This window comes from Parasteatoda tepidariorum, chromosome 4 (assembly GCF_982258835.1).
Source record: "Parasteatoda tepidariorum strain Cologne lab strain chromosome 4, Ptep-v5.0, whole genome shotgun sequence".
NCBI lineage: Eukaryota > Metazoa > Arthropoda > Arachnida > Araneae > Theridiidae > Parasteatoda > Parasteatoda tepidariorum.
Window position 1 is genome coordinate 37,255,785 of NC_141758.1, and position 15,151 is coordinate 37,270,935.

Below are 15,151 nucleotides of genomic sequence, written 5' to 3' on the forward strand. Positions count from 1 at the left end.
CGGGCAGCAACTTTATCAAAATTTTATGTAGGACTCTTTTATGTTTGAAGGAACACTAAATATTACTGTCAGATTTTTACCAAGTTATACAAAACAAAAGTATTGAATTACAAATTAAAATACGAAGTATATTTTTAAAAGTATTTAATTGCATATTAAAAAATTCGGGCTACAATATCTTTAATGTGCACCCATGTATTAAACAATTAATGTGCAACATATAATCTAATTGTTAAGATATAAAACTTTAAAAAAATTGGTATTAAAACTTACATAGTAGCACACAAAGTGTTCAATGAGAGAATTGACATTTGTCTGCTGCAACCGCAAGAGAATAGATATTTACATTTTAAATTTAAAATTTACAAATGTGTGTGTAAATATTTTCGTCCAAAATGAGTGGTTTCAAAAAGCTAAATCGGAGAATTTCTTCGAGAAAATTTCTGATACACACATGCTAAATTATATTCACAAAAAAAAAAAAAAAAAAAAAAAAAAAAAACTTAAATAAAAAAGAGCAACACACACGATTATTTTTGTATTTGAATAAATATTTTCTTGGATGCAGAACCTGAGAAAAAAAAAATTTTTGCACCGTAGGTATGATAAATTTCACAGAAACGAAGAAATTAGGTTTTTATTAACGAGAAAAGTATTTTAAACCCACATAGATTTTTTACGAAAATTGTCCGCAAAAAAAATGACAACTAATATATTTTCGTTAGCAGCCCATAAATAAAGGCTTTGTGGGCCGGATGCGGCCCCCGGGCCGCCAGTTGGAAACCACTGGGTTAGAGTATTAAAATATTTGTTTATTTATTTCTGAGGAAATAAGTATTCTTTGTTTGTTTAAAATTTACTTAGGTAAATAATCACCCAAAGTTATATAATGGGCATGTCGATATGCACGTGTTTGCTCCCCTACCCCGCTTCTAGCTCTTATCAGGTTAGGTAGGCAATTATTTACTCTCCATTTTTATCAGCGGAGGTGATATTCCCTCCTTCATAACCGTACCTGTATTTTTCTAAAAAGAGGGAGAAAAAAAATCGTTTGCGTGAAATGAGTCTCCTAGACTGTTTGGGAACTGATTCTCCCTTCTCTTTTGTTTTTTACGATGACCTTGTTCACCTCTGATAACAGTTACGGTTACCTCAGCGATATCTGCCTCTTCGCTAAATGGAGGAAAAATCGAATGAGTAATTGGAATTCAGAGTACATTTCATTTGCAAAGTTAGTGCGCAGTTTTCATCTACATCAAATGGTGTATACTTTTTCAAAGAATGATTTTTTCCCCTTCTTTTTGTAATCTTTTACGGTCAAACTCCTCTTTAAAATGCAAGGTACTCCGTTTCAATAAATGATTTGTTTATTCTGTAGCGCTTCAAAAGATATCAGGTCGTTTGCAAATTTACACCAAAACTTGAGTCACGTTTTAAGTTTCTAATTTTTCAAAGAAGTGAAATGAATAATTGTCGTTTTCAAATTTACACCAAAACTTGAGTCCCGTTTAAAGTTTCTGATTTTTAAAAAAAGTGGAATGAATAATTAACGGGAAAAATAATGTAATTTCGTTTTCCTCTTTTACCCCCTCCCCTTAAAAAAATAAAGAATAAAAAAGCAATCGTAAGCGTTACCGCAGGTATTTTGGGTATTCAATCAAATCAAATGATTGAATCTTCGCGTTCTAAGTCTCAATCTTAAAGGTACGAGGTTTGAGGATACTTATTAATTTCTGCAGACGATATTAAGTTACGAAATCAGACATAAAAAGTCGTATTTTTAAAATTCGATTTCTCAGTAACAATTCGACAGATTTCATTCAAATTTTATATTTTGCCATTTAAAATGACATTGTTTAAAATGATGTGAAAATTGTATACCTTACAATTCAAAAACTTTTTGATAAACATTAGATGAAATAATAAAAAAAATAATAACTAATCACTTAAAGTTATATTTTGCATGGAATTTGTCTTTGGATAAATACATTTCAGAATTGTGCGCAAGAAAAAAAAAAATTTTTTTTTTCATTCGCTTAAAAAGTTTTTGAGATACACGCAAAAAGTAAAATTAATGTTAAGGAGTTCGAACTTTGGACAGCTCTCCTGACCAAACTATTGAGACCATTTTTCCCAGATTGCGGCTGTCTTCAATATTTTGTGGGTCTGAAATCCGTATCCATCAAAAAAAGGATGTTTATTCAGATAAAGTACGTTTTTGTGTCTGATTTTGTAACTTGTAATATCGTCTGCACTAAATAATTAGCATTAGAGGCCATCCCTTCGAACCTTTAAGATCGTACCTTTAAGTCCCAGAACGTAAGGATTCAATCATTAAACCGAAAGTTATTCAGGATAGTTCGTTTATTTATTTTATTTATATACTTATTTTTGCACTGTACAGAATATAATATGAAGCTAAAAAATTAACATTCGATTATTTCGAGAATTATTAGCTGTTAAACATGCAATAAGAAATACCATGTGGGTCCCTATAAACCGCAGAAATGCATCGACAGAGTTGAAATTTGACGTGCTGAAAGGTTCTTATTTGTTTATGAACTTAACACTAGTTATTTAAAAAAGTCTTAACAAATAATCATCAGAATGCAATGTTATTAATTTTTCATTTTAAAAATAGTTTTTTGCACCTTTAAAAAAAACACCATGAATTTTTCCATTTAGTTTTGCTCACCAAAATCTGAATATTTTAACATAAATCTAAACGAAACAACTAATGATAATAAAACAAACGATATGAAATAATATTATAAAAAATTAAAAGTGTATATTATATTTTTACTTTGCAATAGATTGTGTAGTAATGAGCCTTTTATAGTTTAGTTTAAGATATACGTATAAAAGATATTTACGTATAACTTTCAAGATTTCCTTATGGTTCAAATTCAGAAAAACAATATTTAGAAATTTCGAAATACCATCATGAGCAACAAAAACGTTTTTAGTTTTGAGAATTTTTATAATAATTAAAAAATTCTAAAATTTGAATATTTTTTTATATTAAAAAATAAACATATTTGTTCCTAAAAATAGTGTTTCTTTTTTTCCTTCTATATATTGTATTTTTAGAACTGGAAGATATAAGAAATTTAAAGATTACAAAATTTTAATTTTATTGCTGAAAATAACTTTTGAAGAACTTTTTTATAAATTTTTTATGGTCCACATTTAACACTTTTTTTTTGGGGGGGGGGGGGATTTCTAAAATTTATATTCTAATTCAACTTTAAAGTCACTTGTATGTAATAAAAAAAATATTTAAATCTTCATTTAATTTTAGAGAAGTTTCATTTTAGAGATATTTGTATCTTTGCTGTTTTCTCGAAATTAATTAAAAATTGTTTCGAAGAAGCTAATATGTGAAAGTAATTTTTTGTAGTTGCAAGGTGTTGCGTAATCTCTGTTTAGAGTAAACGAAAGTAAATTTGAAAAGATTGATGTAATGTGCTAAGTTCTAAATATTTTTAAAAGCAGGTGATAGATAACTCACAGATATTGATAGAGATAAAATTTATCATATGATTAATAATTATCATCTTGCACTTAGGTAGGAAAGGAGACGTATAACTTTTGTACATTCTTTAAAATTAAAAAAAATCTTCCCGCATAACTTGACTCCCGCATAACTAAAAGAAAACCTAAATAACAATATTTTTCTCTTTTAATAACACATTCCTAAAAATGATTTCTTTATTGTGAGAAAAAATTTCAAATTTGAGCACAGTTCATGGATAATTAAAAAATAGGCAGATATAATCAGTCAGATAAAATTAGGGACTAATTTTGATGTTTATGGAAATTAAAAAAAAAAAAATCATTTTAAATAGCATTTTTGCAAAATCCATTTTTTTTATTTATTATAAAACAGTTTATTTTTAATTAAAACAGTACGCGTCCTGAAACTTCTTCGGGTACAATTAATTTTATTTAAATAATTTTATATGTTTATAATTTGTAAAATTATTTTTATCAGATCTCATCCTAAATTGTTAATGGTAAGTATGTCCATATTTTTGAGCATAAAGTCTAAAATTAAAAACAAGATGAGCCTATGTATATCGTACGAATTTTCTGATCCATATACAGGGTGTCCCAAGACGACCGCATAAACTATTCACAGCTAGATTCCTCGTTGGGAGTACATAAAAACTGCCCAAAGAAGCGGTCCTGTACGATCCATAGTTTACGAGAAAAATACGAAAAACGAACTATGAACTCACTGCCGGTGCAAGAAAAGAAAAAAAAAAACACTTTGTTGAACATATCAACAGCAGTATACTATGCACAATTTAAAGCAGATGTAAGATTTTAAAATTTATAACATTATCGTCTGGAAAGATATGCAAATACTGTTGTTGATATGTCCAATAAAGTGTTTTTTTTTCTTGCACCGGTAGTGACGTCATACTTTGATTTTCGTATTTTTCTCGAAACTATGGATCGTACAGGAACGCTTCTTTGGCAGTTTTTATGTACTCCTAACGAGGAATCTAACTTTGCAGAGTTTATTCTGCCTTTTTGGGACACACTGTATAAAATTTAACTTAAGAATACACCAGTGCTGATATAATGTTGAGCATGAGAAAACTCTGATTCCCTTATAAAGTTTAGAAATAGATAATATAGTAAAGTTAGTTTAATTAATATAATAGTAAAGTTAGTTTAATTAATATAATAGTAAAGTTAGTTAAGAGTTTGAAAATGCTTTGGTCCCAATAGATAGTTTAGCATGAGAATATCCTAAACTAATATTAAATTCAACAAAAGACTGCTCGTAAACCTATATAACGTTTATTATAAAAATACTCTGATTCCAATATAAATTTAACATAAGAATACTCTGATTCAAAAATAAAGTTTAATATAAGAATGCTCTGATACCAATATAAAATTACACGACAGAATGTTCCGCTACTAATATAAACTTTAGCATAAGAATACTCTGATTCGAATATAAATTTAACATAAGAATACTCTGATTCAAAAATAAAGTTTAATATAAGAATGCACTGATACCAATATAAAATTACACAAGAGAATCTTCCGCTACTAATATAAACTTTCGCATAAGAATACTCTGATTCCAATGTAAATTTAACATAAGAATACTCTGATTCAAAAATAAAGTTTAATATAAGAATGCTCTGATACCAATATAAAATTACACAAGAGAATCTTCCGCTACTAATATAAACTTTAGCATAAGAATATAATTCGAATATAAATTTCGAATATAAATTTAACATAAGAATACTCTGATTCAAAAATAAAGTTTAATATAAGAATGCGCTGATACCAATATAAAATTACACAAGAGAATGTTCCTCTACTAATATAAACTTTAGCATAAGAATACTCTGATTCCAACATAAATTTAACATAAGAATACTCTGATTCAAAAATAAAGTTTAATATAAGAATGCGCTGATACCAATATAAAATTACACAAGAGAATGTTCCGCTACTAATATGCTACTAATATAAACTTTAGCATAAGAATACTCTGATTCCGATATAAAGTTTTAACCTCTGATTCAAAAATAAAGTTTATTATAAGAATGCTCTGATACCAATATAAAGTTAGGCCTATGAATGCTCTGATTCCAATATAAAGTTTAACATAAGAATGTCCTATACCTGATATAAAATTACGTAAAAGAATGCTCCGCTATTAATAAATTTTAGCATAAGAATATGCTGATTCCGATGTAAAGTTTAACATAAAAATACTTTGATTCAAAAATAAAGTTTAGTATAAGAATGCTCTGATACTAATATAAAATTACACAAGAGAATGCTCCGCCATTAATATAAACTTTAGCATAAGAATATTCTGAATCCGATATAAAGCTTAAAATAAGAATACTTTAATTCAAAAATAAAGCTTAATATAAGAATGCTCTGATACCAATATAAAGTTAAGCATAAATATACTCTGATTGCAACATGAAGTTTAACATAAGAATGATCTGATACCAGTATAAGATTTAGCTTCTGCTCTGGTAGCAGTTTATGAATCTATTATATGATATCAGAATTGAATGCTATGATACCAGTATAAGATTTAGATATAACATCGTATTCAAAATTTCTCTTGAGGATGTTCTGGTTCTAAAAATAAAGTTCAACATAATATTGCTTTAAATCTCAATATAAAATTTAAACCTCAGGAATTATAAGTACTATGAATTAAGTTATTATTTTATATAAACTTAAAACTGAAACACAATAAAATTGATGACAAAGAAAGCACTGAACCACAAGTACCCTTTTTTAAAACCATTTATGTCAGAAAGCAATAAAAAATCAGCACTTGTTTGAGAACTCATTTTATATTGAAGGCTACGTAAGAAAGAAATTAGCGCTAATTACTTTAATAATTAGGCTATAAGAAAAATGTCCTCGCTCCATTCATCGTTGTTTTGGCTTTAAAAAAATGAAAACACTAAAAAAATTACCTTATCTAGTTTTTTCCGTTAAATTTGTTTGTCAAATTCATTTATCCGTGAATTTTTCCAGTACAGTTAACGAACGCAAGAGTTAATTTTTTATTGTGTGTTTAGAACCTTCATTTCTAAAAACTTAATTAATGACTCGAAAATGATTACTTCAGAAACTTCACCTCTATTTTCAAGATTTTTCTGTGCTTTGAAAAAATGTTTTAAATTTTTTTTTGCACAATTTTCCTTCAAAGTTTGTAAAACAGTTACATTTTTATATTTATTTGTATTTTTTTCTGAATTAACTACATAAATATATTTTATTTTGCTCATCATCAGTTTTTTTTTTAATTTAAATTTTTTGGTAGAAATTTGTACTTTTATTTTAGCTTTTATTACTTACTAACAAATTTAATTTTAGTTTTGTCATGCTGAAACATATTAGTTTGTATTAATTAAAATTTCTTTTTTAATTATATGTTTAACAAACTTTTGTTTCTCTTGGTGTTTGAGTTAAGAAAAATCGAACGAATCATTTCTGAATTCATCTAGTTGTTCTTTTAAAGTTGCAAAATTGTTTAAGCTGTGGGTTACAGTGAGTGAAAGTTTATACACATATGTTCTCAATTATTTTCATCAACAGAAAAAATAAGCACAGCAATTTTCGCAACATGTAATAAATAAAAAAAGTCAGACACTATATTGTAAAGAATGCAATCATCTGTAATCTGAAGGTGAAATCAAATAAATAATTCTATTTTATTTTAAAATAGCGTTGAATTGCCGATTCTCACCGCATTTGCATGTGCATTATCGTACACTTGTAATTTTGAATTCAGCCCAGAAGACAAAGAAACTTATGATATTGGGACAAATTTGATTATTTTCTTAGTATAGCTGAACTTATCTATGTATATACCGCAACATTACAATAAAGCCTAATTTAAAATTATAAACCACTCAAAACATAGCCCACAGAATCTATGTAGATTGTGATTTAAATAAAAACCGAAACCCAAATCAAAAAGAAAACATGATAAAATAATTACATATTTAGTTTGTGACTTTTTTTCTTCTTTTTTTTCTGAGAAATGGAACCACTTTTCTTCTTTCTTGATTTACAAGGAGAGAATCTCCGCAAAAATCCTCATAGTCAAAAAGTAAATAAATAAACAGATAAATAATAATAAAAAAAAATAAGTAAAAAAAAATAAGCATTAACTCTTTCTTAGAAACTTTTTGTGTACAGTTACAGGAAAAAGCACAATAGAGCGATATACGTATATACCGTTTATACGCTGAACACTATTACGTATATTTTTATTTTATAACCGTCGTTGAACAGCCGACCTAATTTTAGGTTTACGAATACTAATGTTCAACTCCGTAGCCTTGCAACTTTGAACCCAATCCTGAAGACAAGGGAACTCCTGGATCGAGTATTGGGAGAAATTTGCCTTCGTGGAGGACATATCGATGAAACTACCCACATTTACGTTACATGGAGAGGAAAACCATGAGAACCCCCCTCGGTAAGAGGACTCAAACCCATGATCACCGACGATATTTCATGTCAGCACTGTGGTCGATGTGAATCAGAGACGAAATTCGTATCGACAAGCTATCGCTGGGATTCGAACTCTGTTCACCTCTCTGTTCACCTCCCCTGAGCCATTATAACACATGTAAAGCTTTAACGCTATATAACGTTATAACGTTTAATGTACGTTTGAAAGTTACATTTTGTTACAAAACCAATCTTCTCCATATTCGCCAAATGTCGTTTTTAATTTTAGTTTTTACTTGTCGTTTAATAAATTTTGCAACAAACCGTAACTTTTAAACCTATATTAAACCTGGAATTAATGAAATTTTCCACGGGTTCGTGAGTTCATTTGATGGGAAGGAGAAAATAAAAAACTTATAACTCAAAAAAACTTCAGGCGAAAAAACGCATATCCGGAATTTAAGGAGATACACGGTCTTGCAACTGATCATTACATATATAAACTAAAATTAACGCTAAGCTTCAAGACATTAAAACTGGGGATTTTTATTTTCCTTGATATTTTAATTTAAACCAATTGGAGTAAATGTGTGATGGATTAAGGAACTTATCTAACAAAAGAATCAGTAATTATTTTCAGAAAAGAGAAGGAGGGTGACATAGCTTAATTGATTACAGGTATAAACAAGCTTAGTTAGGAGAGATAGTTTATCTCCTAATCTCTGTGAACCTTGTCGCAAGATATGCGCTGCTAACTTTAGTTTCTTTTCTTCAACTAATGCGTAGTATTTATTCCCCCTATCGAGGACATTCTTTCTTTTTATCTCATCCCCCCTTCCCTTTCAGGGTTACGGATCACTCTTTCAAAATAAACACATCCCCGTTATTGACATTTAAAACCCTATCCAAATTTCAGACGCTTATTGCGAACCACGGAGAGGCTTTAGAACAAAAATTTCTGTTATTTTATAACAGGTATATTGTAACAGTTACGATGATGGGACTGCTCTGAGAAGTGATATATATTAATATATCATTTCTCAGATCACTCTTTCAAAATTAACACATCCCCGTTATCGACATTTAAAACCCTATCCAAATTTCAGACGCTTATTACGAACCACGGAGAGGCTTTAGAACAAAAATTTCTGTTATTTTATAACAGGTATATTGTAACAGTTACAATGTTTGGACTGCTCTGAGAAGTGATATATATTAATATATCATTTCTCAGATCACTCTTTCAAAATTAACACATCCCCGTTATTGACATTTAAAACCCTATCCAAATTTCAGACGCTTATTACGAACCACGGAGAGGCTTTAGAACAAAAATTTCTGTTATTTTATAACAGGTATATTGTAACAGTTACAATGTTGGGACTGTTATGAGAAATGATATATTAAATAGAACTGTTCCAAGTTACGGTTTCAATATTATACAGATTGAATAATATAATATTGGAATTGTTTTGAAACATAAGTAAAATAACTGTTCAAAATAAACTGGATCTTCATTCGTTAGGAGCTATCGTGGGATTTAAGAGCAGAAATTTCTGCAGTTTTATAACGGGTATATTGTAACAGTTACACTATTAAAACTGTTCTGAGAAACGATAGGTTAATCTTGAAACTGTTCCAAATAACTGTTGCAGTATTGAAAATATTGCAATAATATAATATTGGAATTGTTCTGAAACATAAATGAAATTACTGTTCAAAATAAATACATCTGCATTATTGAGATATAAAATTAGATCCGAATTTCATACAGTTAGAAGCTATGATGTGATTTAAGAGCAGAAGCTTCTGCAATTTTATAACGGGTATATTGTGACAATTACAATATTGAAACTGTTCTGAGAAATGATATGTTAATATTGAAACTGTCCCAAATAACTGTTTCAGTATTATATCGATTTCAATATATAGATTGCAATAATATAATATTAGAATTGTTTCAAAATATATAAATAACTGTTCAGAATCAACATAACATAATTTATTTATTTATTTATTTATTTATTTTTTTTTAATTTTTTTTTTTTTTTTTTTTTTTTTTTTTTTTTTTTTTTTTTGATGGATTTAAATTTTTGACCTTTAGGGGGTAGCCGCAATCTGGAAAATATGATCCCAATAGTTTGGTCAAGACAGTAGCTCAAATTTTGGACCACTAAATTTTAATTTCACTTTTTGCGTATTTTGCCATGTATTGAAAAAACTTTATTACGAATTAAAAAAATTTTGCACACAATTATGAAATTCTCTTAATTAAAGTTTAAGCAGCTAACCGTAAGCAAATATTTTTTATTACTTTATTTAATGATAGTCAAAAGCATTTTGAATTGTAAGGTATAATTGTAAGGAATAAATAAATAAATAAAAATTGTATTAGCACTTTAATAATTTGTGTTTTTGAAGTACAACATGAAAAACCGGTGTCTTTTTTTGCGTTAAAGATAAAATCTTCAAAACACACAGCTCACTTCCAAACAATAAGTTTTCAATTTCGCACTTATTTAGATCTAAGGGAAACAGCTATTCTTCATTGAAATTTCTTTAATCAACAAAATCAATTATTGATAAATTTTTGAATATGAATGGAAAAAAATTTTTTTGTTTTTTTTTAATTTTTTTTAATTTTTTTTTTTTTTTTTTTTTTTTTTTTTTATATTTTAGTACAAATACAGATCCGATAATCTAACAGATTTTTTAGTACCGATTAGACTGTTTTCTTAATTCAATAATATTATTTTTAGTTGCGAATGCTTCAAAATTTGATCAGTCATGAAATCAATTGTCATATGTCTATAGATCATATTTATCATATGTCTATAATTTATCATAGGTATATATGATCAAAATTTATCATATATCTATTGATTGGCAATATTTTATAAATTAAAAATTAAGTCACTGTCTAATGTGAATTGAAAATTTTTAATTACTACTTACTTATAACTAAAATTTTATGAAACTTTTTACTTTGTGTGAAGAATAAATTTTTTAAACCAGGAAAAAATTATTTAGGTGTTTTCAATTTTTCATACTTTTCGGTTAGCCAAACGCTAGGAAATGCAAATATTTTTTAAAATTTTTTTTTACTCAAATTTTTTTTTTTATTTCATTTTTATGTGTTTAAAAAATTAAAAAAAGAAAATAAAAGTTGGTGGAAGTCTACATTTCTTAGCGATTTTTTGTTTGCCATTACAGAAAAGTAATTATTTTCTTTTTTCTTTTTAGAGGGAATCTAAAAATGATTTCTGTGAATTTAATATTGAAGTTTAAAACGTTTCATTTTTAACTACTTTTTTATTTTAAAAATGATGAATATTTTTTATTCCCTGGGTGCATTTAAGGAAGATTAGTGAAATGGGGCGGTGCTTTGTACCGCCCCAATTCTGATGTAATCGATTTCATTTTTAAGGGACTTAAACCGTTGACGAAAGTGATTGGCCCATTGAAGAACAGCTAAAGATAAGAAGAACGTGTCTTATCTTTCGGTTGCGGTTTATGAGAGAGAACAAACAAAACAAAAAAAAAATGGATTAATTCTCCTCCTTCTTTTATTATTTATTTGTACTCGAGAAGACGACTTGATATGCGTTCAACTTTCTCTACTTCTTATTCTAATCGAAAAGAAAATCGATGTAAGTTTAATTTTATTGTTATTCTACTTATTATTTAAATAGTTCATCAATGTAAGTTTTTTTAACGTGCTATTAAATTATTGTTTTAAAAAGTAAACAAAACTCTTAGGAGTAAATGAACATGATTATTCATCTTTTAAGTAGTGTACATTGCGCAAAGTAAAAAAGTGTGCATCCTGAATGACTTTTGATCTACTTATCAGATTTTCATGTGCTAGAGGACTCAATTTGTTCATGAATCTTACTTTAAATATGCTAAGTCATTATAGCAGACGATATTTTAAAGTAATTATAGCAGACGATATTTTAAAGTAATAATAGCAGACGATATTTTAAAGTAATTATGGCAGACGATATTTTAAAGTAATTATAGCAGACGATAATTTAAAGTAATTAGGTCATTTAAAGTAATTATAGCAGACGATATTTTAATATTCCTTACGCACCTCTTGAGGCATAACTATAATATCGTATAAGATTTATATGCTATGGCTCGAAAAGGGCAAGCTCCGTCACAAAAAATTTGTATGACAGTATACGGCACCGTAAAAATGTTTACGTTTAAAATTTCTATAGCAGTGTTAGATCATTTAGATTTTCAAAAATAAATCAGAATAATTACTTCGTAATTAAGTTTTTTACTTCTATAAAAATACAAAATTATTCAACACTGCTTAATCTTTTAAGACTTCCTAAAATGAGTTAATTTAGATGACTATAGTGCTGCCAACTTAGATAGAGAAATTCCCGCTTTTTCGGTGGTTAAAGAAATATGTACTATATAGTTTTAGACCTGTGTTAAGAATATGCTTGAATATTAAGAATCTAAATAAATACTTAAAATATAACTAATTATTTAACACCGCTTAAATTATTACTTCAGACAACCTAACAAAATGAATTATTAAAAATGACTATAATGTTTCCCAATTTAAATAGAGAAATACCCGAATTTTCGGTGCCCCATAGAAAATAAATTTATAGATTTTGACATGCGTTTTTACTATTTCTTGTTCTCCAGTTAAATAATAATGAGCTCTAATGCTATATCCTTTAAACTTGCCAACACTTTGTGTATAAAACTGTAATGAAAGAGATACCGTTCGTAATCTTAGGTAACACAATAGGTGCGTGACTATTTCTGGTAGAGAACGTTCACATATTGGTAATACTACGTTGATCGTCACCTTTGCAGCTACTTAAACTAAAACCTAACGGAACAAGCATTCAAAAGCGAGCTGTTGATATATTCCATGCAACTAGTTAATTTCAGGATTTGATATTCTGTTCGATTTGTAACATTCAAAATACCTTTTCGCCACATTATTTAATCAAATGATATTTAGTTCTGACATTCCAAGGAAAGTTCTGATTGACTTCATCGGAACTATCTCCTTTAAATGGACTAAATATGTAAGAGAGGAGTTGAGAGGTATCTTCCTTCATTGGGATGCTTTCAAATTGTTCCATCTTGTGCACGCCATCAATGAATTTTCCATTCATCGTAAAATCATTCCGTTACTATTGAATTTGAAACCTGAATAGATTGACCTGAAAGCACCTATTATTAAATTCTTTAAATTTCTTCCATTTCTAAAGTTGTGTTACTTTTCGATTATTTAAAGATGAAATCACACGAATCAAATATGTTAGAATACTGCTTATGTTTGATTCTAACTTTCTCGCCAGTTTCATTATTTTCATTAAATTTAATGCCAAACGATTTTGCATGAAATTGCTAGAAGTATTATTTTATTGTTTAAATTTCTTTCATTTTTAAAGTTATGTTACTTTTCGATTATTTAAAGATGAAATCACACGAATCAAATTTGTTAGAATACTGCGTATGTTTGATTCTTACTTTCTCGCCAGTTTCATTATTTTCATTACATTTATTGCCAAACGATTTTGCATGAAACTGCTTATTTTAAAGAAGTATTATTAAATTCTTTAAATTTCTTCCATTTCTAAAGTTGTGTTACTTTTCGATTATTTAAAGATGAAATCACATGAATCAAATATGTTAGAATACTGCTTATGTTTGATTATAACTTTCTCGCCAGTTTCATTATTTTCATTACATTTATTGCCAAACAATTTTGCTTGAAAATTGTTAATTTTAAAGAAGTATTATTTGATTGTTTAAATTTCTTTCCTTTTTAAAGTTGTGTTACTTTTTGATTATTTAAAGATGAAATCACCTGAATCAAATACGTAAGGATAATATCGCTTGTTTGATTCCAATATTCTTACTATTTTGCATTATTTTAATTTAATTCATAGCCAAACATTTCGATCGAACTGAAAAAGTTTAATTTTTCAGAAGTATTTTTCGAATATTCAAATTACTTCTATTTTTTCATGTTGCGTTACTTTTTAATTATTTGAATATGAATTCTCACGAATCAAATACGGAAAAATTATATTGTTTGTTTGATTCTAATTTACTCGCAATTGTCATTATTTTAATTTCATTCCTTGCCTACCTTCTTTAAATTAATTTTTGATACATTTCAGTGGAGTTTTCGTACTGGTTTTTTTACCAAATTAGATGTAATTTTTATGGTTTGAGGAACACATGTCAGTTTATATACACAATACAACAGTATTTTACAAGATGAAATCGAACCCAAAACCGTAATTTTTTCAGCATTTTCTGATTTTGGGTTTCTGAGCTACAAAGGTGAAGAAGCGGCTAAGTATAGAAAATATGGCTACAATAGCTTAATCAGACGTGTAAGTCACATTATGATAATTTTAAATTTTACGTACTTCGTCATCTACCTAAAACTGTTAAGGAGAATAAAAAATTTTAAAACAATTTTTCTCTGCATTAAAAGTCCGCAAATATTTAAAGCTATAATTTTTCACAAAAATGATTTGTAAAATTATTTATTATTGCCAAACTTAATTATGATAAAAGAAATTGAGCTGTAAGGTGTAAAAAAATCTTGCAGAAATGAAATATTTAAAAAAAATTATATTTCGCCATTTTTTTTTTTTTATTTCTTTGGAACTGTTCAAACAATGTCGCTAAAATGTCGGAATTCGTTGCTTAAAATTGCATTAATTAAAATGATATAAAAAAGTTGATGCATCGAAACTCAAATTTTTTACCCTACTTAAATTAATTACTAAAGAATTATAAATAATTATAAAGCATTATGAAACATTTTATTAGTCCAAAAAATTAATCATTTCGTAGTTTTATGTTTTGCTTATTCTATAAAATCACTAATTTCTCCTAAATTACCAGTAAATTATAAAGAAAGATTTAATGTTTTATACATTCTTAAAAATATTGAGAGTGAAGTTATCGAATAAAATATTTAACAATAAGAATTTTTCACATAAATTTGTATTGTAAATATTCTAAAGTGAAAAGCAAAGTTACTGAAAAAACTAATAATAACAATAAAATAAGACGACGAAAAGAAGAGGTACATTTTAATCTAAATTTTCTGGGAAAAAAAAAAAAAGAATTTTTTATTTTATGTAAAAATTAGCGAAAATTTTATTTGACAGCCAATGTT

General features: G+C 27.5%; 1 protein-coding gene across 5 annotated transcripts in view; it reads left to right on the forward strand.

The window, feature by feature from the left end:
- pros (homeobox protein prospero) overlaps nucleotides 1–15,151 on the forward strand; it is a 153,276-nt gene that overhangs the window by 74,471 nt on the left and 63,654 nt on the right. For 2 of the 5 annotated variants that reach the window (XM_016063446.3, XM_071182178.1), the window contains exon 1: nucleotides 11,523–11,618. The exons of the other annotated variants lie outside the window; for them this stretch is intronic. The gene's annotated coding sequence lies outside the window, so the exon portion shown is untranslated. Of the gene's footprint in view, nucleotides 1–11,522; nucleotides 11,619–15,151 lie in introns of those variants that run through there. 5 annotated transcript variants of the gene reach the window in all.